Source organism: Cololabis saira, chromosome 11, assembly GCF_033807715.1.
Source record: "Cololabis saira isolate AMF1-May2022 chromosome 11, fColSai1.1, whole genome shotgun sequence".
In the NCBI taxonomy this organism is placed as follows: Eukaryota; Metazoa; Chordata; class Actinopteri; order Beloniformes; family Belonidae; genus Cololabis; species Cololabis saira.
The window spans coordinates 45,418,305-45,442,741 of record NC_084597.1 but is presented as its reverse complement, the minus strand read 5'-3'; the positions used below and the strand labels follow the sequence as shown (position 1 = coordinate 45,442,741).

At 46.3% G+C, this 24,437-nt stretch overlaps 5 non-coding genes across 5 annotated transcripts; all 5 read right to left on the bottom strand.

Annotated features, from left to right (window-relative positions):
• Positions 1 to 4,704: 4,704 nt before the first annotated feature.
• Positions 4,705 to 4,786, bottom strand: trnas-aga (transfer RNA serine (anticodon AGA)). The gene has a single exon. It is a non-coding gene; the product is annotated as a tRNA-Ser (tRNA).
• A 686-nt stretch (positions 4,787 to 5,472) lies between these two features.
• On the bottom strand, positions 5,473 to 5,544 carry trnaq-uug (transfer RNA glutamine (anticodon UUG)). The gene has a single exon. It is a non-coding gene; the product is annotated as a tRNA-Gln (tRNA).
• A 1,333-nt stretch (positions 5,545 to 6,877) lies between these two features.
• On the bottom strand, positions 6,878 to 6,950 carry trnav-aac (transfer RNA valine (anticodon AAC)). The gene has a single exon. It is a non-coding gene; the product is annotated as a tRNA-Val (tRNA).
• Positions 6,951 to 7,207: 257 nt separating this feature from the next.
• trnas-uga (transfer RNA serine (anticodon UGA)) lies at positions 7,208 to 7,289 on the bottom strand. Its single transcript has one exon. It is a non-coding gene; the product is annotated as a tRNA-Ser (tRNA).
• A 1,793-nt stretch (positions 7,290 to 9,082) lies between these two features.
• trnas-uga (transfer RNA serine (anticodon UGA)) lies at positions 9,083 to 9,164 on the bottom strand. The gene has a single exon. It is a non-coding gene; the product is annotated as a tRNA-Ser (tRNA).
• Positions 9,165 to 24,437: the final 15,273 nt, after the last annotated feature.

Genomic DNA, 24,437 nt, shown 5'->3' with positions numbered 1-24,437 from the left:
TGTGTGTCCCTTTATTAAATCCACCAGTTAACTGAAACTAAACGTTAAGAAGCTTGCACTTCCCATCACAGAACTAACTGACTCCAAAAACGTCACCGTACTTAGAGGGACCGTAACACATTAAACACATAGACCAAAACACTAGTAACAACATAACCTGAATAAACGCTGTATGGTAATGCTGTGACTAACATCTCTATGCAGGTGAATTATGTACACATCACTATGAATGATAAAGGCACTACACTTTGCTATTACAATTATCTCTTTTATTATTTATTTAATTATTATTTTATTGTATATTATAGATTTATTATTTTATGTTTATTAATATCATTCTGAATGGTACCTGGTCCTTTGGTATTTAGTTGTGATGTTACATTCATTCAATGGGATCCCTGGCCATTCACCTTTATTATCTCAGTGTCAAACATGCAATGCCCTTAGTCTTCCACTAGAGGGAAGCTCTTGATCAATTTTTGTTAAATTTGTTTCACTGGCCACCAGAGGGGCCCAGATCAATTCAAATGTAATGCTTTATTTATCCACCAGAGGTTAAAGTTAAAAGTTAAAAAGTTAAAATAGAATGGAAAATCTGGACGAGAGGGAGGCAAAGCAAATTTCAATGCAGTAGTTTTATATCTGCACTAGAGAATCTAAGGTTTATCAGCTCAAGGTTAAACTGTGGGGAAATACATCCCAGGAGTCAGAGGAGGAATACGGGAGGCAGATTAGGTGGTTTTCTCAGGATGTTGTATCCAGAGATTGGATGCAGGAGAGAAGTGGAAGAGAGCCGAGAGGCCGGACCAACTGGAGCTCCCAGCAAGGCAAGGCCAGGCAGGTTTACTGGTCATGCCCATTTCAGTCAGTCTCTCCTCAAGCTGTGAGACCCCTTCGTGGCATAAAGAACGCCAAAATGGCCGATGAGCTGCAACTGACTCCAGATCACTGGGTTTGATGTTGCATCTCTTCAGGGTCTGTTTCAGCTGGTCTTTGTACCGCAGCTTTGGGCCACCGGGCTTCCTGTTTGCTGACAAAATCTGTCCATAAAGCACCTGACGAGGCAAGCAGCATCCAGGCATCCGGATGACATGACCAACCCATCGGAGTTGCCTCAGGGCTAGTGCTGCCTCTATACTGATGGACTCCGTGCGGTGGAGGATGTCAGTGTGCGGGACACGGTCCTGCCAAGTGATGCCATGGATGCGCTGTAGGCATCTAATGTTGAATGCATCAAGGCGCCTGACGTGGCGTCGGTAAACAGTCCAAGCTTCTGACCCATATAGCAGTGTAGACACACACACTGCCCTGTAGACAGCAACTTTCGTCTGTGTTCGTAGATGGTTATTTTCAAACACGCGAGAGCGCAGTCTGCCAGGAGTTGGAGGCTTGGTTGATGCGTGCTTGGATGTCATCATCTATTTGGCAGGAAGGGGTCAGCATGCTTCCGAGGTAGCAGAACTGCTGGACAGTCTTGAGGGGTGTGCCGTAGATGTTAAATACGGGGGGTGGAGGTCGGTCTTGTGTCATGATCTCTGTTTTGTGGATCTTAATCACAAGGCCAAGCGAGCCGTAAACAGAGGACATGGTGTCCAGGGCTTGTTGCATAGCAGCCGGGCTGTGGGCCAGGAGAGCACAATCGTCTGCATATTGAAGCTCATAGATGTTGCTAACCAGGGTCTTGGTCTTGGCCTGTAGGCGTCTCGTCTTACAACAGGCTACCATCAAGGCGGAACTGAATTTTCACACCACCCTCTTCCTGGATGGATTTGTGGAAGAGGAGTGTGGCTGTCGTCAGGAAGAGATTGAAAATCACTGGGGCCAGCACACAGCCCTGCTTCACTCCAACGTTTACAGGGAAGGAGAGAGATTGCTGGCCGCCAACAAGCACAGATGCCTGCATGCCACTGTGGAACTGGAGAGCTCCTTCAGCGACAGGCTCCTTCACCCTAGGTGTGTGAAGGAGCGCTACAGAAGGTCCTTCCTCCCTGCAGCTGTGAGACTACACAACCAGCACTGCTCACAGTAGACCACATACAAACCTGACAATAAATGTACATAAGGGAAATAATGTGCAATCTTTCACTCACTGCAACGTGCAATTATGTATATATATATCCATCTGTAAATATCCGTCTGTTATCTTTTTCATATACTAATATCTTATTATTTATCTTTATTCTTCTTCTTATTATTATTATTATTATTGTATACCAGTTTACTGTTTATAGTGTTTATAGTGTGTTATTATTATTACTGTGTTACTACTTTTTTCTATTGTTGCCTCTTGTTTTTGCACTATCCCCTTTGCTGCTGTAAACTGCAAATTTCCCCTCTGTGGGACTATTAAAGGTTTATCTTATCTTATCTTAACTGCTTCAGGATGCTGAGGAATTTGGGAGGAACACCAAACTTCTGCAGTATAGTCCAGAGGATCAAAGGCCTTAGTGAGGTCTATGAAGGTGATGAAGAGGTCCTTGTTCTGCTCCCTACATTTCTCCTGGACTTGACGTGCAGTTAAAATCATATCCAGTGTGCTTCGGTTCTTTCGGAAGCCACACTGGGTCTCCGGGAGGATGTCCTCTGTGATATGTGTTGTTAGGCGAAGCAGCATTAGTTTTGCAAGGATCTTGCCAGCAATAGAGAGCAAAGAGATGCCACGACTGTTACCACAGGATGACCTGTCTCCCTTCTTTTTATAAATGGTGATGATGTTGCTGTCTTTCCATTCCTGGGGAAGTGTCTCACTTTGCCAGATCTTGCAGATAAGATGGTAGAGCTGTCGCAGTAAGAGGTAACCTCCTTTCTTGAGGACCTTGTCGGGAAGTCCATCAGGGCCAGGGCTTTTCTTGTTTTTGAGACTCCTGACTGCGGAGAGAATCTCAGTGAACTTGGGTGGTTCATCAAGAGAGGGAACTGATGGAAGTTCTGGGAGAGCATTGAGGACAGAGGGATCCGAAGGATTTATTTTGTTCAGCAGGGAGTTGAAATGTTCGGCCCATCGTTCAAGGATCTGCTGTTTCTCCTTGAGCAGAACAGAACCGTCTGCGGATCTTACTGGCGCGATATTTTGCCTTTGTGGACCATACAGGGACTTAACAGCATCATAAAAAGCGAATGAGTTGTTATTGTCTGCATGCCTTTGGATTTCTTGGGCTTTTCTGAGCCACCACTCATTCTCCATGCTTCAAAGTTGTTTCTGAGTCTCACTGCGGATGGCTTTGTAGTGAGAGAGGAGAAATGGAGAGTGGGGCTTGGAGAGCAGTGCAGCATGGGCTTTATGCTTGGCTCCAAGAAGCTCCTGTATATCAGTGGAGCTATTGTCGAACCAGTCTTGATGTTGTTTTTGCGTGAAACCGATGGTCTCTGAGGCAGCTTGATGTATTGCTGACTTCAGTTTCGCCCACTCGCTTTCAATATCAAGGACACTGTCATCCTCCTCCAGGGTGGCAAGCCTCTCTGCCAGCTTACTGCGGTAGCGGTCAACGCACTGTGAAGAGTCGAGAGCCCTGCAGTTGAGACGCTTCTGGGGCTGCTGTTTTTTGTGTGGTGGTCGAATTTTCAGCTTTACACTGGATCTAATCAGCCAGTGATCAGTCCAGCATTCAGCCCCACGCATGGCCCGAGTTATACAGACATCATTCTGGTCCTGTTGCCGAGTGATGATGTAATCCAGTAAGTGCCAATGTTTTGACCGGGGGTGCATCCATGATGTGATGTACTTCTGTTTCAGCTGAAATATGGTGTTGGTTAGGATCAGCTGATGCTCAGAGCACAGAGAAAGGAGTCGGAGACCATTGCTATTTATTTTCCCCGTCCCATGTCTTCCGATGACTTGTTTCCACAATTTGTCGTCAGTGCCTACACGGGCATTGAAATCGCCCATTAGGACAAGTTTGTCGGAGCCAGGGATTTTAGACAGTGTGGCATCAAGGGACTCATAGAAGGCATCTTTGGTGTTTTCGTCAGCATCCAATGTGGGGGCATAGGCACTGATTAAGGAAGCAAAGCAACCTTTCACTAGGAGGATACGCCAAGTCATAAGCCGTTCGCTGATGCCTTGAGGGGACTCAGGGATGTTAGTGAGTAGCTTGCTTTTCACGGCAAAGCCAACTCTGCGGAGTCTACGTTCGCCCTCTGGGAGACCCTTCCAGAAGAAGGTGTAGCCTTCACCGACTTCTGTGAGTGAGTCTTCACCAGAAAACCGAGTCTCACTCAGTGCCGCAATGTCTATGTTATACCTCCTGAGTTCATGTGCAATGAGAGCAGTCCGTCTTCGAGGTCTCTCCGTCCCGTCTTGAGCATCAAGGAGGGTGCAGACATTCCAAGTAGCTCGAGACGACCTTCAGATGAGTGAGGTTGCAGGGCGCTGCCAGTGTCTCTGTTACCCAGAGGCTGCCTATGTGTGCCCCCGAGCACAGTGGTTGGATCGCCCTTGGTCTGGAACCTCCCCTTCAACCATGGTTGGACCTACCAGGAGCCTGAGCTCCAGACGGCATCGCTCTCAGGTTCATTGGAACACGCAAGGTTCTCCACCATGACAAGGTGGCGATCCAAGGAGAACTAGGGGGGGGGTATTACCATGCTGGGTAGAAAATACACAATGTACCACAAGGGAATCCAACTGATTACTTTAGAAAGACAGTACTGGATATGGTTAATAATTGAAGATTAGGCAGTCCTCTTGCACATTGAAACATTACTCGTTGTTGGCAGGATTCAAACCTGCGCGGGGAATCCCCAATGGATTTCTAGTCCATCGCCTTAACCACTCGGCCACAACAACCTGTCAGCTGTGTGTGTGTGTGTGTGTGTGTGTGTGTGTGTGTGTGTGTGTGTGTGTGTGTGTGTGTGTGTGTGTGAATCTTCAGAACAAGACAATTTAGAGCCTTTATTTGAAAATGGTTGGTTTTAATTTATCAGTTTGAGACATATTTTTTTCCTAATTTCTTAAAAACATTTTGATGCAATGCATTTTCATCAACAGTCAGTGCAGTATGTTCATACATCCACTTTCTTGTTTGCAAAAAGCTCTGGATAGATTTCAGTTAATCTCTCACAGGAATCTCATGTATGAGAGGAAGTCTTAAGTAGCAGAGGATGGTTTCGATCCATCGACCTCTGGGTTATGGGCCCAGCATGCTTCCGCTGCGCCACTCTGCTGTATAACCAGGATGTGACTCCGCCACAAAGTGGGTGGGAGGGCTTTGTGTTGATCAGTGAACATCATTAGCATCACTAGCTGAAAACAACTGTATAAACATCATTCAAGAACATACTAATGACATTAGATACATTCATCACATATTTAAGGGTTCTTAGGGAAACTCCAGCCCCCTAAAGCAGGTCTAATGGCGTCCATGTTTCCATTTCCCCGTGTTGTTTTTTGAGGTGGAGCCTCGTGGATTGATACTACAACATCATGTGGGTAAAACCTTGATAACTTTGTACCTGGTTGTGTGGAAGACTGACAGGTTCCACTGAGATTTGAACTCAGATTACTGGAGTCAAAGTCCAGAGTGCTAACCATTACACCATGGAACCCTGTTCAGCTTTTATTGTGGTTTTATTGTGGTCCTGAAAAGTGAAAAGTTATATGCGCCTGCGCATCTGACAGAGTGCTGTCCATGGTGCTAGGAGCATCTGGGTGTTTAGGGTACCAGGGCCCTGGTCCTCCAGGCCCTGGTACTGGGCTGGATCTTTCCCTCCAGTGGCCGGCCGTTGGGGGGCTTAAAAGCGGGTCCCCGGGTTTGGACGGTGAGCCGGGTCTTTGGGTGGCTCCAGGTGAGCCGGGTTGTTGAGGTTGTTGAGTTGTTGTTGGGTTCTGGTGGTGGAAGCTCCCGAGGTCGGACTTTGCCGGACACCGGAACCTGCAGTGTGGGAGTGAGGGGGGCAGGGTAACGGCCCCTTTTGGGCGGGGGAGAAGGTTCGTCCCTCAAGACTCCTCTCCTTGGCCCTGCCCCTTTTCAACCCTTCCCCGACCCTGCACCCCAACCTGGGGCTTGATGATTGGGCCGGAGCTTCGGGAGCTGCGTGCTGGCCTGCGGTCCCCACCCCTGGTCATCCCGTTGCTGCTTCCACCTGCCTGCTGTGCTGTTGCCGTCCCTGACCCACCAGTCTGGCCCTCGGCAGGAGGGTCCCCCCCTACGAGCCTGGTCCTGCTCAAGGTTTCTTCCCTCCTAAAGGGGAGTTTTTCCTTGCCACTGTTTGGCTTAAGGTTTTTCTCCCACTATGGGAGTTTTTACCTGCCATTGTTTATGTAATAACTGCTCGGGGGTCATGTTCTGGGTATGGGTCTCTGGAAAGCGTCTAGAGGCAACTCTGTTGTATTAGACGCTATATAAATAAAATTGAATTGAATTGAATTGAGGTGTGGTGGTGATTCTGCTGGGGTCTGGTGGTGATGCTGCTGTCGTCTGGTGGTGGAAGCTCCCGGGGGCTAAGTTCCTGGGTTCTGGTGGTGCAGCTAATGGGGTCTGGTGGTGGAAGCTCCTGGGGTCTGGTGGTGATGCTGCTGGGGTCTGGTGGTGATGCTGCTGGGGTCTGGTGTTGGAAGCTCCTGGGGTCTGGTGGTAATGCTGCTGGGGTCTGGTGGTGGAGCTAGTGACTGACATGTTTTGAAAACGGCAGGCGTGACGAGAAAAATCCTGTAAAAAATCTCTCTAATATGTTTTTTTTTTCCTATAAAGTTGGACATTTTAAAGTGTAGGTAAATGGAGAATGACTGGCTTTTGGTCAGTTGTGGAACTGCAACGAAATTAATTTCTGCATAAGACCCAGAGCGAGAAAGAGATGGTCAGCCTTCCTGTCCTGAGCACCAAGAAGTGGACTAGAGTGGTTTTCCAAGATGCGAATAATATTATTGCAAAGTCATACATGTTTCCGCCCAGTTTCGAACAGGGGACCTTTTGCGTGTTAGGCAAACGTGATAACCACTACACTACGGAAACTTGCATGCTTTGAAAATGGCGGGCGTAACGAGAAACAAAATCCTATCTTCAAATCATTCATGTTAGAAATATATGTATGACTTCGTATAAGTTGTCCTGTTGTGGTAAAATTAAAAATCATCCATGGTTATTACCATGCAGGGTAGAAAATACAAAATGTACCACAAGGGAATCCAACTGATTACTTTTGAAAGACAGGACTGGATATGGTTAATCACTGCAAATTAGGCAGTCGTCTGGGACATTCAAACATTACTCGTTGTTGTCAGGATTCGAACCTGCGCGGGGAATCCCCAATGGATTTCAAGTCCATCGCCTTAACCACTCGGCCACAACAACCTGTTAAAAGCGGGTGCCCGGGTTCGGACGGTGAGCCGGGTCTTTGGGTGACTCCAGGTGAGCCGCGTTGTTGAGGTTGTTGAGTTGTTGTTGGGGTCTGGTGGTGGAGGCTCCTGAGGTGTGGTGGTGATGCTGCTGGGGTCTGGTGGTGGAGCTAGTGGGGTCTGGTGGTGGAAGCTTCTGGGGTCTGGTGGTGATGCTGCTGGGGTCTGGTGTTGGAAGCTCCTGGGGTCTGGTGGTAATGCTGCTGGGGTCTGGTGGTGGAAGCTCCTGGGGTCTGGTGGTGGAGCTAGTGGGTTCTGGTGGTGATGCTGCTGGGGTCTGGTGGTGGAGCTAGTGGGGTCTGGTGGTGGAAGCTCCTGGAGTCTGGTGGTGGAAGATCCTGGGGTCTGGTGGTGATGCTGCTGGGGTCTGGTGGGGGAAGCTCCTGGGGTCTTGTGGTGGAAGCTCCTGGGGTCTGGTGGTGATGCTGCTGGGGTCTGGTGGTGATGCTGCTGGGGTCTTGTGGTGGAAGCTCCTGGGGTCTGGTGGTGATGCTCCTGGGGTCTGGTGGTGGAAACTCCTGGGGTCTGGTGGTGGAAGCTCCTGTGGTCTGGTGGTGGAAGCTCCTGGGGTCTTGTGGTGGAAGCTCCTGCGGTCTGGTGGTGATGCTGCTGAGAAAAATCCTGTAAAAAATCTCTCTAATATGTTTCTTTTTTTCCTATAAAGTTGGACATTTTAAAGTGTAGGTAAAGTGGTGGAAGCTCCTGGGGTCTGGTGGTGATACTGCTGGGGTCTGGTGGTGGAAGCTCCTGGGGTCTGGTGGTGGAAGCTCCTGGGGTCTGGTGGTGGAGCTAGTGGGTTCTGGTGGTGATGCTGCTGGGGTCTGGTGGTGGAGCTAGTGGGGTCTGGTGGTGGAAGCTCCTGGGGTCTGGTGGTGGAAGCTCCTGGGGTCTGGTGGTGATGCTGCTGGGGTCTGGTGGGGGAAGCTCCTGGGGTCTTGTGGTGGAAGCTCCTGGGGTCTGGTGGTGATGCTGCTGGGGTCTTGTGGTGGAAGCTCCTGGGGTCTGGTGGTGATGCTCCTGGGGTCTGGTGGTGGAAACTCCTGGGGTCTGGTGGTGGAAGCTCCTGGGGTCTGGTGGTGGAAGCTCCTGGGGTCTGGTGGTGATGCTGCTGGGGTCTGGTGGGGGAAGCTCCTGGGGTCTTGTGGTGGAAGCTCCTGCGGTCTGGTGGTGATGCTGCTGAGAAAAATCCTGTAAAAAATCTCTCTAATATGTTTCTTTTTTTCCTATAAAGTTGGACATTTTAAAGTGTAGGTAAATGGAGAATGACTGGCTTTTGGTCAGTTGTGGAACTGCAACGAAATTCATTTCTGCATAAGACCCAAAGCGAGAAAGAGATGGTCGACCTTCCTGTCCTGAGCACCAAGAAGAGGACTAGAGTGGTTTTCCAAGATCCAAATTATATTATTGCAAAGTCATACATTTTTCCGCCCAGTTTCAAACAGGGGACCTTTTTCCGTGTTAGGCGAACGTGATAACCACTACACTACGGAAACTTGCATGCTTCTAAAATGGCGGGCGTAATGAAAAAAAAATCCTATCTTCAAATCATTCATGTTAGAAATAAATGTATGACTTCATATAAGTTGTCCTGTTGTGGTGAAATTAAAAATCATCCATGGGTATTACCATGCTGGGTAGAAAATACAAAATTTACCACAAGGGAATCCAACTGATTACTTTTGAAAGACAGTACTGGATGTGGTTAATAAGTGCAAATTAGGCAGTCGTCTTGGACATTCAAACATTACTCGTTGTTGGCAGGATTCGAACCTGCGCGGGGAATCCCCAACGGATTTCAAGTCCATCGCCTTAAACACTCGGCCACAACAACCTGTTAAAAGCTGGTGCCCGGGTCCGTACGGTGAGCCGGGTCTTTGGGTGACTCCAGGTGAGCCGCGTTGTTGAGGTTGTTGAGTTGTTGTTGGGGTCTGGTGGTGGAGGCTTCTGAGGTGTGGTGGTGATGCTGCTGGGGTCTGGTGGTGGAAGCTCCTGGGGTTTGGTGATGTAAGCTCCTGGGGTCTGGTGGTGATGCTCCTGGGGTCTGGTGATGGATGCTGCTGGGGTCTGGTGGTGGAAGCTCCTGGGGTCTGGTGGTGGAAGCTCCTGGGGTCTGGTGGTGATGCTGCTGGGGTCTGTTGCTGATGCTGCTGGGGTCTGGTGGGGGAAGCTCCTGGGGTCTGGTGGTGGAAGCTCCTGGGGTCTGGTGGTGATGCTGCTGGGGTCTGGTGGTGGATGCTCCTGGGGCCTGGTGATGATGCTGCTTGGGTCTGTTGCTGATGCTGCTGGGGTCTGGTGGTGGAAGCTCCTGGGGTCTGGTGGTGATGCTGCTGGGGTCTGGTGGTGATGCTGCTGGGGTCTGTTGCTGATGCTGCTGGGGTCTGGTGGTGGAAGCTCCTGGGGTCTGGTGGTGATGCTGCTGAGAAAAATCCTGTAAAAAATCTCTCTAATATGTTTCTTTTTTTCCTGTAAAGTTGGACATTTTAAAGTGTAGGTAAATGGAGAATGACTGGCTTTTGGTCAGTTGTGGAACTGCAACGAAATTCATTTCTGCATGAGACCCAAAGCGAGAAAGAGATGGTCGACCTTCCTGTCCTGAGCACCAAGAAGAGGACTAGAGTGGTTTTCCAAGATGCAAATAATATTATTGCAAAGTCATACAGTTTTCCGCCCAGTTTCGAACAGGGGACCTTTTTCCGTGTTAGGCGAACGTGATAACCACTACACTACGGAAAATTGCATGCTTTGAAAATGGCGGGCGTAATGAAAAAAAAAATCCTATCTTCAAATCATTCATGTTAGAAATAAATGTATGACTTCATATAAGTTGTCCTGTTGTGGTAAAATTAAAAATCATCCATAGTTATTACCATGCTGGGTAGAAAATACAAAATGTACTACAAGGGAATCCAACTGATTACTTTTGAAATACAGTACTGGATATGTTTAATAACAGTAAATTAGGCAGTCATCTTGGACATTCAAACATTACCCGTTGTTGGCAGGACTCAAACCTGCGCGGGGAATCCCCAATGGATCTCTAGTCCATCGCCTTAACCGCTCGGCCACAACAACTTGTTAAAAGCGGGTGCCCGGGTTCGGACGGTGAGCCGGGTCTTTGGGTGGCTCCAGGTGAGCCGCGTTGTTGAGTTTGTTGAGTTGTTGTTGGGGTCTGGTGGTGGAAGCTCCTGAGGTGTGGTTGTGATGCTGCTGGGGTCTGGTGGTGCAGCTAGTGGGGTCTGGTGGTGGAAGCTCCTGGGGTCTGGTGGTGGAAGCTCCTGGGGTCTGGTGGTGGAAGCTCCTGAAGTCTGGTGGTGGAAGCTCCTGGAGTTTGGTGGTGATGCTGCTGGGGTCTGGTGGTGGAAGCTCCTGGGGTCTGGTGGTGATGTTGCTGGGATCTGTAGCTGATGCTGCTGGGGTCTGGTGGTGGAAGCTCCTGGGGTCTGGTGGTGATGTTGCTGGGGTCTGTTGCTGATGCTGCTGGGGTCTGGTGGTGATGTTGCTGGGGTCTGTAGCTGATGCTGCTGGGGTCTGGTGGTGGAAGCTCCTGGGGTCTGGTGGTGATGCTGCTGTCGTCTGAGTCGCAGCAATTTATAACTCCGGTCTCCAAACAAAAATTGAACCTAAGTGCAACTATAATACATTTGAAAGCCTCATGCTTGGTCTGAAATTTCCGAGCTGGAAATCAGAGAAGCCAGTTGTGTTAGTGGTAGTGTTTCGGCCCCCTGCTGGTGCTTATCTAGAGTTTTTGTCTGAATTTTCAGATTTCCTTTCTGGATTATTGATCAGCACAGATAAATTCATCATAGTGGGTGATTTTAACATTCATATGGATGTTGAAAGCGATAATCTTAAATTAGCCTTCGATTCTCTTCTAGAATCAATGGGTATCTCACAAAAAGTGGATAAACCGACGCACTGTTTTAATCATACTCTCGATCTCGTTCTCACCTACGGTGTTGAAACTGATGGTCTGTTGGTGTCACCTGTAAACTCCCTTTTATCCGACCATTACTTAATAACGTTTGAATTTAATTTTGTTGATGTTGAAGTGCAAAATAGGAGGTATTATTTTAGCAGATGTTTGTCTGATGAAGTTATTGTTAAATTTAGGGAGGCCATTGCTTATCTTACGACAGTGCGAAATAATGATGTAGTCGAGGCCAGTGACCTGGGTTCTACCTCTGCAGATGTTGATTTCCTTGCTAGTAACACTGCTGATTTGTTGCATTCAGCTTTAGATGAAGTTGCTCCTTTGAAAAGGAGGGTTTCTAGCCACAGGAGCTTAACTCCCTGGTATAATTCAGATATCCGCATGTTGAAACAAAACGTGCGTAAAATGGAAAGGAAGTGGTACTCTTGTAGGTCTGTAGACTCTTATCGTGAATGGAAAGATATTCTAATAGTATATAAAAAAGCCATTCGCAAAGCCAGAACAGCTTATTATTCAACGTTGATAGAGGATAACAAAAGTAACCCACGTTTTCTGTTCAGCACTGTAGCCAGGCTGACAAAGAGTCACAACTCTGTTGAGCCGTGCATTCCTGCAGCTCTCAGTAGTGAGGACTTTATGAGCTTCTTCAACAGTAAAATCGCGAGAATTAGAGAAGAAATCAACCAGCCGGTTGTAGGTGTTTCTTCAGCTTTAGCGACTTCCCTACGCTCTGACTTATCTCTAGACTGTTTTGATCCTATAGACCTCCCTGAGATGACCTCACTCGTCAATAGAGCTAAGTCAACCACATGTATGTTAGACCCCATCCCGACTCGACTATTCAAACATATTTTTTCTCTTATTGGTACGACAATACTGGACCAAATTAACCTATCCCTAAGTTTAGATATGTACCACAGGTTTTCAAAGTCGCAGTAATTAAACCTTTACTTAAAAAACCTTCTCTTGACCCAGACACCTTAGCTAATTATAGACCAATTTCCAACCTTCCATTTGTGTCTAAAATTCTGGAAAAGGCAGTTTCAAGCCAGTTATGTGACTATTTGTATAGAAATGATCTGTTTGAAGTCTTTCAGTCAGGGTTCAGAATGCATCATAGCACAGAGACAGCACTGGTTCGAGTCACGAATGACCTCCTTATGGCCTCAGATAAGGGATTAGTGTCCATACTGGTTCTACTGGACCTCAGTGCTGCTTTTGACACTATAGATCATGGCATTTTACTGCACAGGTTAGAGCATGTTGTTGGGATTAAAGGGACAGCTCTATGTTGGTTTAAATCATACCTATCTGACAGGTTCCAGTTTGTTCATGTACATGAGGTTTCTTCAGAACAGTCAAGGGTCTGTTATGGTGTTCCGCAGGGTTCAGTGCTAGGGCCAATCTTGTTCAGTTTATACATGCCGCCGTTGGGAAGTATAATCCAGAATCACGGCATACACTTTCATTGTTATGCTGATGATACGCAGCTCTACTTGTCTATGAAGCCGGATGAAATAGAACCGTTAGTTAAACTTCAGACATGTCTTAGGGACATCAAGGACTAGATGTCCAGAAATTTCCTGCTTCTAAATTCAGATAAAACAGAGGTTATCATTCTTGGTCCAGAGCATCTTAGGAAGGGATTAGATGGTGTTGCGATGGCTTCCAGTGCAACTGTGAGAAACCTTGGTGTTATTTTCGATCAGGATTTGTCGTTTAAACCATATGTCAATCAGGTTTGTAAAATAGCCTTTTTCCATCTCCGTAATATTGCAAAGATTAGGAAAATCCTCTCGCAGAGTGATGCAGAAAAACTAGTTCATGCGTTTGTATCTTCTAGACTAGATTACTGTAATGTGTTGTTGGCAGGATGTCCAAGTAATTTGGTGAATAGGCTCCAGCTGATCCAAAATGCAGCAGCACGAGTACTGACAGGAATTAGCAGGAGAGACCACGTCTCTCCAGTGTTAGCGTCGCTCCATTGGTTACCCGTAAAATTCAGAATCCAATTTAAAATTGTATTACTTGCGTATAAAGCCCAAAACGGCTTAGCTCCGCATTATTTGCAAGACCTGATAGTGCCTTATGTTCCTGTCAGAGCTCTCCGTTCTCAGAGTGCAGGTTTACTCGTAGTTCCTAGAGTATCTAAATGTAGATTTGGAGGGCGGGCGTTCTGCTATCAGGCACCACTACTATGGAACCAACTTCCAATCTGGGTTAAGGAGGCTGACACCACCTCCACCTTTAAAACTAAACTTAAAACATTTCTGTTTAGTAAAGCCTATAGTTAGTGTTTAGTAAACCTCTAGCTGGTGTTGGTAAATCTCTAGGTAGTGTAAACTTTAGTGTGTCAGAGTCGCTCCTGTAGTTTCTTGTGCTGCCCCCCCCTTCTCCTCCCTTTTCTCTCTTTTGTCCATGTTGCAGCATCCTTTGCCGGACACCGGAACCTGCAGGTGGTCGTGGGTGGCTTGTAGCTTGCATTACGGAGCACAAGTCTTTCCCTGACCCTGCACCCCAACCTGGGACTTGCTGATTGGGCCGGAGCTTCGGGAGCTGCGTGCTGGCCTGCGGTCCCCACCCCTGGTCATCCCGTTGCTGGCCCCCCTTCTCCTCCCTTTTCTCTCTCTGCAGGTGGTCGTGGGTGGCTTGTAGCTTGCATTACGGAGCACAAGTCTTTCCCTGACCCTGCACCCCAACCTGGGACTTGCTGATTGGGCCGGAGCTTCGGGAGCTGCGTGCTGGTCTGCGGTCCCCACCCCTGGTCATCCCGTTGCTGGCCCCCCTTCTCCTCCCTTTTCTCTCTCTGCAGGTGGTCGTGGGTGGCTTGTAGCTTGCATTACGGAGCACAAGTCTTTCCCTGACCCTGCACCCCAACCTGGGACTTGCTGATTGGGCCGGAGCTTCGGGAGCTGCGTGCTGGCCTGCGGTCCCCACCCCTGGTCATCCCGTTGCTGCTTCCACCTGCCTGCTGTGCTGTTGCCGTCCCTGACCCACCAGTCTGGCCCTCGGCAGGAGGGTCCCCCCGTATGAGCCTGGTCCTGCTCAAGGTTTCTTCCCTCCTAAAGGGGTGTTTTTCCTCGCCACTGTTTGGCTTAAGGTTTTTCTCCCACTAGGGGAGTTTTTACCTGCCATTGTTTATGTAATAACTGCTCGGGGGTCATGTTCTGGGTATGGGTCTCTGGAAAGCGTCTAGAGACAACTCTGTTGTATTAGACGCTATATAAATAAAATTGAATTGAATTGAATCGTCTGGTGGTGATGCTGCTGGGGTCTGGTGGTGGAGCTAGTGGGGTCTGGTGGTGGAAGCTCCTGGGGTCTGGTGGTGGAAGCTCCTGGGGTCTGGTGGTAATGCTGCTGGGGTCTGGTCGTGGAGCTAGTGACTGACATGTTTTGAAAACGGTGGGCATGACGAGAACAATCCTGTAAAAAATCTCTCTAATATGTTTCTTTTTTTCCTGTAAAGTTAGACATTTTAAAGTGTAGGTAAATGGAGAACTACTGGCTTTTGGTCAGTTGTGGAACTGCAACGAAATTCATTTCTGCATAAGACCCAAAGCGAGAAAGAGATGGTCGACCTTCCTGTCCTGAGCACCAAGAAGAGGACTAGAGTGGTTTTCCAAGATCCAAATAATATTATTGCAAAGTCATACATGTTTCCGCCCAGTTTCGAACAGGGGACCTTTCGCGTGTTAGGCGAACTTGATAACTTTACACTACGGAAACTTGCATGCTTCGAAAATGGCAGGAACACATGGAGACACACGTCAAGCACTGGAAATCTGCAACAAAAAACCACAAACAAAACACGAAACCGGCACGGAGCCGACCAAAACACGAACAGCAATTGACCCAAATCTTGAGATCTGAAAGCAGTCTGAGCTAAGCTACCGCTACCTAACCCCAAAAACTACAGAGCCAGCATGCAGGTGAACAAGCCAGTGTGTATTTCTATGTGTGTGTGTGTGTGTGTGTGTGTGTGTGTGTGTATATGTGTATGCGTACGTGTGTGTGTACATGTCTTTGTGACAATGTGTGTGTATATGTATATGTTTGTGTGGCTGTGTATGTGTGTGTATATGTATGTGACAGTCGTCACCCCTCTCACCCCCCCCCCCCCCCAAAAAAAAAAAAATCACTGGGTTTGTATGTGTATATTTATGTATGTGTATGCATATGTATGCGTATATATGTATATATATTAAATATAGTAATAATGCACATTTATATACCTTTGGTTTCTACCTTCATGGTATCAATCATTAATATGTGTGCAGACAAGGTAAAAAAAAAAAGAAAATTGCAGGCGTAACTAAAAAAAATCTGATGCTGCTGGGGTCTGGTGGTGGAAGCTCCTGGGGTCTGGTGGTGATGTGTTGGGTCCAAATCAACATTACATAAATTCATAATGAGGAAAGACACAAAGACTACCTTGGAATGGGTTTTTAGCGCACTCCTGCAGGAGGGGGGAGAGCAACAGGAGTGCAGAGCAACGTAGCCCTCATTGAGAACTCCTGAGCTTTCCCCAAAGATCCTCCCTCTAGAAGATGCTTTTATTAAGAAACTTTGACAGGAATTGATCATATAAGGACAATGCATAGTAAACAGTAGACAGTAGACATTGGGTAGTGGACAATGGGTGGAAGTGATAACGTATGATTGAGTCCTGACATTACAGTGGTCACCTGTCACCAGTACAGTCCAAAACCTGAGTAGATCAGGAAGTGGCTGCTGTGACTTCTGTTGACCAAGCATGTGACAGTTTCACAATGACAAAACAAGTTCAAAGGTTGATTTACCTCACATTTCCCTCCTCTTTAACCTTTGGAAACTTCAACTAATATCCGTCCATTATGTAGACCCTCCAGGAATCCGCAATTCCGTGATCGCGGAACTTTTCGCGGATTTCACGGCTGTCCGTGGATTTACAGACCTTCCGTGGATTTCAATGTCTGGTGCAGAAAAATCACTTTTACTGGGGTTAATATTGCATATGTCCGCGCTGAATATGCAAATTATGCGGGGCTCGCTTGATTTCATCATCATTTTCATCATCGCCGCATTTTCGCATAAAGTTTGGAAAAAGGGGGGAGTGTTGTGAGTGACATGTCGGGAACCCCGGTCGCGACGTGCGGGACCCGCCCGGGGACCTCTGCACCCCTCGCAGAAACCGCCACCCCCCAAACAGCAGCTCTCACCCGCGGGGATGAGAGGAAAAAGAGAGCCGTCTCCGTCCAGCCCCCCGCTTGCGCGGTGGGCGCGGCTGCAGGGGGACTCTGGATCCACGCTGACCGCGCACCACTGCGCCTGCGGAGGCCGGCGGAGTCGGAGCTCCCATCCACTTGGGGGATCTTGGCGGACGCGTGGTGTGACGGAGCTCTGTCTCGTCCCCCTCGTCGCGCCGGTGTGCCCGGCAATCACCCGAGCACTGAGCTGCAGGCTGGAGGGAGAGAGACGGCCGGCAACCGGGCTGCGACCGCCCCTCTCCTCTCCACCTGCGCTCTCCTTTTTTTTTTCTCTTACGACCTCAGATCAGACGAGACAACCTGCTGAATTTAAGAGGGAAGAGCTCAGCGCCGAATCCGCAACTTCCTGCATATTTTGCAACTTTCCGCATATTCCACGAGTTCCCGCATATTCCGCAACTTCCAGCATATTCCGCAATTTCACCGCATAAAAGCACATAAAAAACCCGCACATTTAATCGCATAATCAATGATTTTAGCCCGCAAAGTCAAGGATTTTAGCCCGCGGAATCAAGGATTTTAGCCCGCAGAATCAATTATTTTAGCCCGCAAAATCAAGGATTTTAGCCCGCTGAATCAAGGATTTTAGCCCGCGGAATCAAGGATTTTAGCCCGCGGAATCAAGGAATTTTGCCCGCGTTTTTCTGGAGGGTCTAATAAGGCTTAGAATAGTAGCCTCATAAACATTTAAGGTCAAACATTTAAGAAATAACTAGGGCTTATCGCGTAATTATATGTCAAGGGAGAGGCGAAAACCCGATTATATGGGGCAAAATTCCTCTCCGACCCTCCTAGTGAGCGATTACTTTGGCCAAGACACATAAAAGCTTAAAACATTTCACAGTAAACAAAATGAAACAATCTATACTCCAGTGTTATCATAAACAGGTTGTCCTCATTTAGAGTTTGATGGAGTTGTCGGCAATACTGGACTAACTTCCTTAGTCCAGTGGATGGTTGGATGGTTCTTTGGATCATTGCACTTAGACACAGAATGATACACACAGAACAGTACAAGGACAGTAATAATCGAAATCATAATTTTAGCCATTATGTCAGTCCAGGGACCGGAAGTCAGCCTGGACCCAAAAGTGGTCTCCTGCTGAGCGTCTGTCTTCTGACACAACTTTGGCTAACTGACATAATTCGGCTATAGCTTTGGTAACATTCAGCTTCAGCACCAGTCTATGAACGTACATCAGTGTAATCATAATTACAACACAGCAATGTAAGTAAAAGCGTTTAAGGAACAATTCCTAACATGTCAGCATGAGTCATTAGTGGAAAAGTTTCTTCCATCTCTCGGACTCCTCTCAAGTCTGTTGTCGCAAGTCAGTTTGGGCTAGTCATCTTCAGGCCAGCTTTCACTGCAACTGGTGGACGCATGTAGATCGTTCAGCCATCTTTACTGCTGTCGGTGTCCTGATCTAGACCACGAAGGGGCCATCCTGACGGGATGATGACCATGTTTTTCGTCTCACCAATCAGGGTCTGGATCTGGTTTCAGCAGTTCCTGCTTAGGAGAGAGAGAGAACAGAAACCAGCAGCCCACAAGAAGACGATTCTCATGTACAGTTCGACTAATGGCCGTCATTCAGGCCATGGCTTTCCTGAGCCTTAATTTAACAGGCCATTAGTTCACTCCAAGAACGAAATCCATATGAACAACTTCAAATGGATAGGTCCTTTCGCGACACTGACCTCTCTTAGGCCTCATATTGCCTTGCATATTGTATCTGCAACATGTCGGAAAGCCCCTACAAAAAATTTTTAAAGGGTATTTAGTATTTAATTCTTTGTGTACTATACTCTTCATCCCTCCTGTTTGAGCCATGGGACTTCCCATGGCTCAATTTAACCACCAGGGGGAACAGATTCTTTGGAAGCACCGGTCTGCTTCGCACCACACAGAGGCCTTCTGAAGTTACAGTAGCACCTTCATTTAGCCAAATGCTTTTCTCTCTTTGCAAGAGCATTGTTTCGAATGTCAACAGGGGATAGAGGGGGGTCAGGGCTGTCTGAGTCCTGACTCCTCCCCAGATAAGTGGTTGTCCCACTTCTTGACCTATGCACCCTGGCAAGTCGGCAAGTCTGACTTAATGATTCTCTAGGGTCGGTTATCTCTACGTCCCAGAGAGATCCCCCAGATCCCCCCTCCCATCACCTTAGATTAGAAGGGGGCAAAACCTGTTAAATTCTGTCTCCTATCTCAAGGACAACAGAACTCTCCTATTTCAAAATTTTCGTATTTCAACCCAAGTGTGTTATGGTTTTATGAAAGTAACACCACACAAGTTAACAACATAACGGTCCAGTGACCAAACGGTTAGTCACATAACGGTCCTGGCCGTTCAGACTCGGATGCCTCACAGACACAACTGTCTGTGCAGCAACTTTCCTGCAACGTTAAACACTAGTCCTCAGTGAACTTTATATATATATAAACAATCAATAACTCATTGTCACAAAACCCTCTCCACACTGATCGCATCTGGTGTGTACTCAGTTCCTTCGTGTCTAAAAGAACTGCTCAACGGGTTTGTTTCTTCTCCACACATTCCTTTCCTGTGTAAAATGTCACTGACTGACATGCAAATGACAATAGGCTCATGAACACGCCTCACTCCACTGTATCCAAAACACAGCGGCGCCCATTTTACGGGACGAAACTAGGGCTGAAACGATTCCTCCAATAATTCGAGTAATTCGATTACAAAAAATGATCGAGGAATTTTCTCTGCCTCGAGGAATCGTTTAATTTCTTTTTTTTCCGTTTAATTTCACCATCTCAAAGCCTCGTATTAGATGGCACTGATGCACCAGACTGATACCGAGGGCCTTCACCATCAGCCGAACCTGACAATTTACCCTCTTGAATTAAGCTTAGCTTTCTATGCTGCAATTCCAACTTATCCCTCTCAGTCTTTTGCCTCATCTCTTCCAAAGCCAGTTCTAGCTGCCATTCATGTTTTTGCTTTAACAACAAAAAGTTCCTTTTGTTGCTCAAAACTCAAAACAGTATCTGCAGAAACTGAAGAACGAGTCCCCACACCAGGTTTAAGAATTCCTTTCTCCAACAAACCTGCCTTCACACTGACTTTAACAGACTCCTTTAATTTTCTATCTGCTACCTCAAGCTCATACTTCTCAGCAATTAGCAGCAACTGGTCCTTAGTACACTGATCTAATAGTGCTGCTGACGGCGAATCAACAAATTCATCCACTACAGATGCCATGTTACACTGTCTACACAAAGTGACAAAGAAAAAAATAAATAAATCAATACTTTAAGTGTTGGAACCACAAAAACAAAGCCTGGGGGAAAAAATAAACAAGGAAAAAAGGTAAACCCAAAAGTAAAGTACCAAAAGGAGATGGAGATCCCGGCCAAAAAGAACAAAAGAGGGGTAAGCACAGGGCCAGCCACGCAATGGGCCGTCGGACCATGCACTTTCCCCACTAAAGAAAAACCAGGTAAATCTATAACCTTAAACAAAACCGACAAAACAGGACTACCGGCAATCTCCAACTCAAACTAAAATAAGAAAACTCTGCCAATATGGACAGAGGAAAACACACCTTCCCCAAGACCAGTCTCATAGTTCCAACCCTCACCTTATTCATTGCAACCAAAGCATTACAAACCACAAAAACAAAACTTAAAGACAAATGCTCTCCTACTCCCAAACTCCACCGACCAAAACCTCCTTCAAAACTGAAAATCAGGAAGAGAAGAATCACATGTGGAACTCCCAATACTGGCACCTAACTAATTGGCTTCAACAGGTGCTACCAATAAGCCACTCTGAAACCAAATAACTTCAAATACAACTACGGCCAAACTAAAATTCCTAACAGGAACACAAACCATATGCCAGCATCAAAAACCAATAGTCAGACTAAAGGACGAGCCCCCATTTTGTCACACACCGGGCCAGTTAGTGACCAAGAGGGAGTCCACACATGAGTCACCAAATTCAAAAATGTAATTTATTAAAGTAAAAATTTAATCAAAACAAACCAAAAGTATATGTAGGTTTAAATGTAGAGTGTCAGTCATGTATGCTGTGTGTGGGTGAATGAAGTATGCTGAGTGCTGTGTTGTATGCAGGAGGAAAGAATACTTAGTTCCCCATTGGCAGGTGGAAACCCAGAACCAAGCCCAAGTCTGGGAGCAGCAAGAGCAAGCCAGATCAAGCAAGCCAAAGACTGCAAGGCTAGAGAGCCCCTAAATACCCTGCCTCCCACACACACACACAGGTGAGGCCAATTGGGCTGACGACCTGCCAAAACTTCCATCCAGGAAGCAGAATGGCCAATCAGGAGGGAGAGGGGCAGGCCGTCACACGCCCCGACTACATTTAATGCAACACAACGCGCTGACGCTGCGCCCAAAATAGATCCATGCCTGTGCCTAAATCCATGCTCTGCGCACGTTAAAGGGGGAAGAAAGAGGCGGCGGGTATGTTTGGTTTTTGTAACATGCCATGCTCAGGCAGTCTGCAATGGCCCTGACGGGAGACTCATGTAGCTCAGTGCTCAACTCCCATCCCCAATCCACGCCATATTCCTCCGGTCCGTTCTCCCATGTTCCCCCTCTAAAGCCAAAATCATTGTTCCGCGTTAAATCGACCCAGAGCCTACGCCGCAGCCTACGCCACTCTCTGGCGAGGGCGGAGAGCGCTGGTCGGGCTGGCGGTGCTGCGCTGCCATGCAGGCTCTGTTGCCACGGCTACGCAGCGACGCGCCCCATTCTACGTTGTTGTAACGTGGAACCATAAATCAGCCCTTACCCGGTACATAAACCTCTGTTCCCGCTACAGTTTTAATTAAAAGAAAAGGCAGAAAATGTCAGACAAATAAAAACGTAATAAAGCTAAACTGGGTAGTTTTACAATTTCAGCTCTGTAATCATTCATGGATAAAACAATTAGCGCTGGTGCCTAATGTGCTCCAATACAGCAGGTCTCATAATATTATTTTGAACACTGCCAATACTCTCACTTAAAACTTAACTAGAACTTAAAATTAGCTTGACACAAATGAAAGTTCAATTGAAACACGTAGAAAAAATAAAACACCCAACCTTTTAAGTTATGTGTGACACCAGGTGCAATGGCATTTCTAGGTTAGAAACAAGGACATTTCTTGATAAGATCCACAGCCCTTTGAGTGAAGGCAGTGAACCCGGTCAACGTGTCAAGTTCAGGGTCTTCAAATGCACAGCCATGAACCCACTGTACCACATAACCTAGTCTTAGTGATGTCAACTAACATCTAACATCTTATGTATATAATTTCTCTTTAACTAAACAAAAATATGTTTTATCCGATTACTCGATTAATCAATGGAATTCTCAGTAGAATACTTGATTACTAAAATATTTGATAGCTGCAGCCCTAGACGAAACACATCCTGATGAAGCTGTGAATCATCAGTATGTGACTTCAAGACAGACAAAGTAAAAACAAATTATTGATTTGTTTCACATCCATGTCAGTCAACCCAAGCATGCACAGCTCATACTCTCAAATGGCAAAAATCACCTTTGCATACGATTAAAACATACAAAGACCAAAAACAGTATTACAAAAGTAATCTGCAACCATTCGACAGTGAATTAACCCCATTTGACAATTCTACATCACTACACCTTCATTCAGGGCTTAGAATGATAGAAAACTATATTACTCAATTTCTCTGCCTCCTCAAGAGGGGAGTTTCTCACTTGAAACACTAAACAAAACACCCTCTGAAGCTCTTGTGTTGTCCAGCAGACACAGATCCAAATACAGTTATTTGTATCATTTCAACAAAAACTTCCCCATAGAAAATTTAACACTCACCCCATGGACATCTAGTCCCCAAAATGAGAAGATCACTCCTTCTCAGGATTCCTCCAAGCCTCATCCATGCAGCTTCTCGTAGCAAGACATGGAGCACTTCTTACACAAACAATCTGATCTGCAGCTGATAACCACTCTCTGCTGTAGCCGTTTATACACACAGACACAGAGCTGCAGCTTGCTTCAGCCGTTTACACTCACACACACACACACCCTGCACCATGACTGGCCCTGCCAACTCTGCAGCAGCCTCTCTCCTCTACTTCCCAATTTCCCATCAAATCACATCTCTTATACCATTCTTTTTCACAACTTTCCCATTTCTTTCTTTTTCTCTTGCTGGAACCTTGTCCCATTTTGAACATTTTGATCAGTTTTTGCTTTTAGCCTTAAATGAATTGATTTTCAATCTTTTAAAGTTCCCGTATGGTATTTTGCACAATATTTTGTCACAAGTTTTTATTTCCTAGTTTTTAGGGACGTCTCCCGTAGACTTAAGCATCTTTTAGAAATTATTTTAGGCATAAGTTTCAGTTTAACCACGCATCTGCTATTTTAGCCAGCTATTTTTCTTAACTTTAAGTTTCTTTTAGCTCATAAGTTTCCCTTTTTGACAGTTTGGTTTTTAGCACTGATCTTTTCAGTGAACAATTGAAACTTGACTCCACAATTTTGGAAAACCCCAACATTGTCCATAAACAGTTTCAGTCATGAACATTAGACAAGAACATTAGACAAGACACAAATTGGCCAAAACAAACATACACAAAAAATCTAAAACCCCATTCCAATAGAAACCTCCTCTCGTTTTTCACTTTTTAAGTCCTCGACTTATAACTAACATGTACAAGTACTCACTTTAGTACTTAGTGGGTCCCCAGACCCAGACAGGCTAACCCCAGGCTAGCCCCATAACCCCATCTTTTAAAGGAACACATTTAAATACCCCAGGTATTTATCGAGAGGAGCATTTCTTACCCAGTCCCAGATGCCCTCCCTGGCTCGAGGAACCCCGTCACCGGGCATCGTCCTGACGCCTCAGATGTTGGGGTCCCGGGTTTTGGCACCAAAAATGTTGGGTCCAAATCAACATTACATAAATTCATAATGAGGAAAGACACAAAGACTACCTTGGAATGGGTTTTTAGCGCACTCCTGCAGGAGGGGGGAGAGCAACAGGAGTGCAGAGCAACGTAGCCCTCATTGAGAACTCCTGAGCTTTCCCCAAAGATCCTCCCTCTAGAATATGCTTTTATTAAGACACTTTGACAGGAATTGATCATATAAGGACAATGCATAGTAAACAGTAGACAGTAGACATTGGGTAGTGGACAATGGGTGGAAGTGATAACGTATGATTGAGTCCTGACATTACAGTGGTCACCTGTCACCAGTACAGTCCAAAACAATGACAAATTGTTTCACAATGACAAAACAAGTTCAAAGGTTGATTTACCTCACAGATGCTGCTGGGGTCTGGTGGTGGAAGCTCCTGGGGTCTGGTGGTGATGCTGCTGAGAAAAGTCCTGTAAAAAATCTCTCTAATATGTCTCTTTTTTTCCTATAAAGTTGGACATTTTAAAGTGTAGGTAAATGGAGAATGACTGGCTTTTGGTCAGTTGTGGATCTGCAACGAAATTCATTTCTGCATAAGACCCAAACGAGAAAGAGATGGTCGGACTTCCTGTCCTGAGCACCAAGAAGAGGACTAGAGTGGTGTTCCAAGATCCAAATAATATAATTGCAAAGTCATACATTTTTCCGCCCAGTTTCTAACAGGGGACTTTTTTCCGTGTTAGGCTAACGTGATAACCACTACACTACAGAAACTTGCATGCTTTGAAAATGGCAGGCGTAACGAAAAACAAAATCCTATCTTCAAATCATTCATGTTAGAAATAAATGTATGACTTCATATAAGTTGTCCTGTTGTGGTAAAATTAAAAATCATCCATGGTTATTACCATGCTGGGTAGAAAATACAAAATGTACCACAAGGGAATCCAACTGATTACTTTTGAAAGACAGTACTGGATATGGTTAATAACTGCAAATTAGGCAGTCGTCTTGGACATTCAAA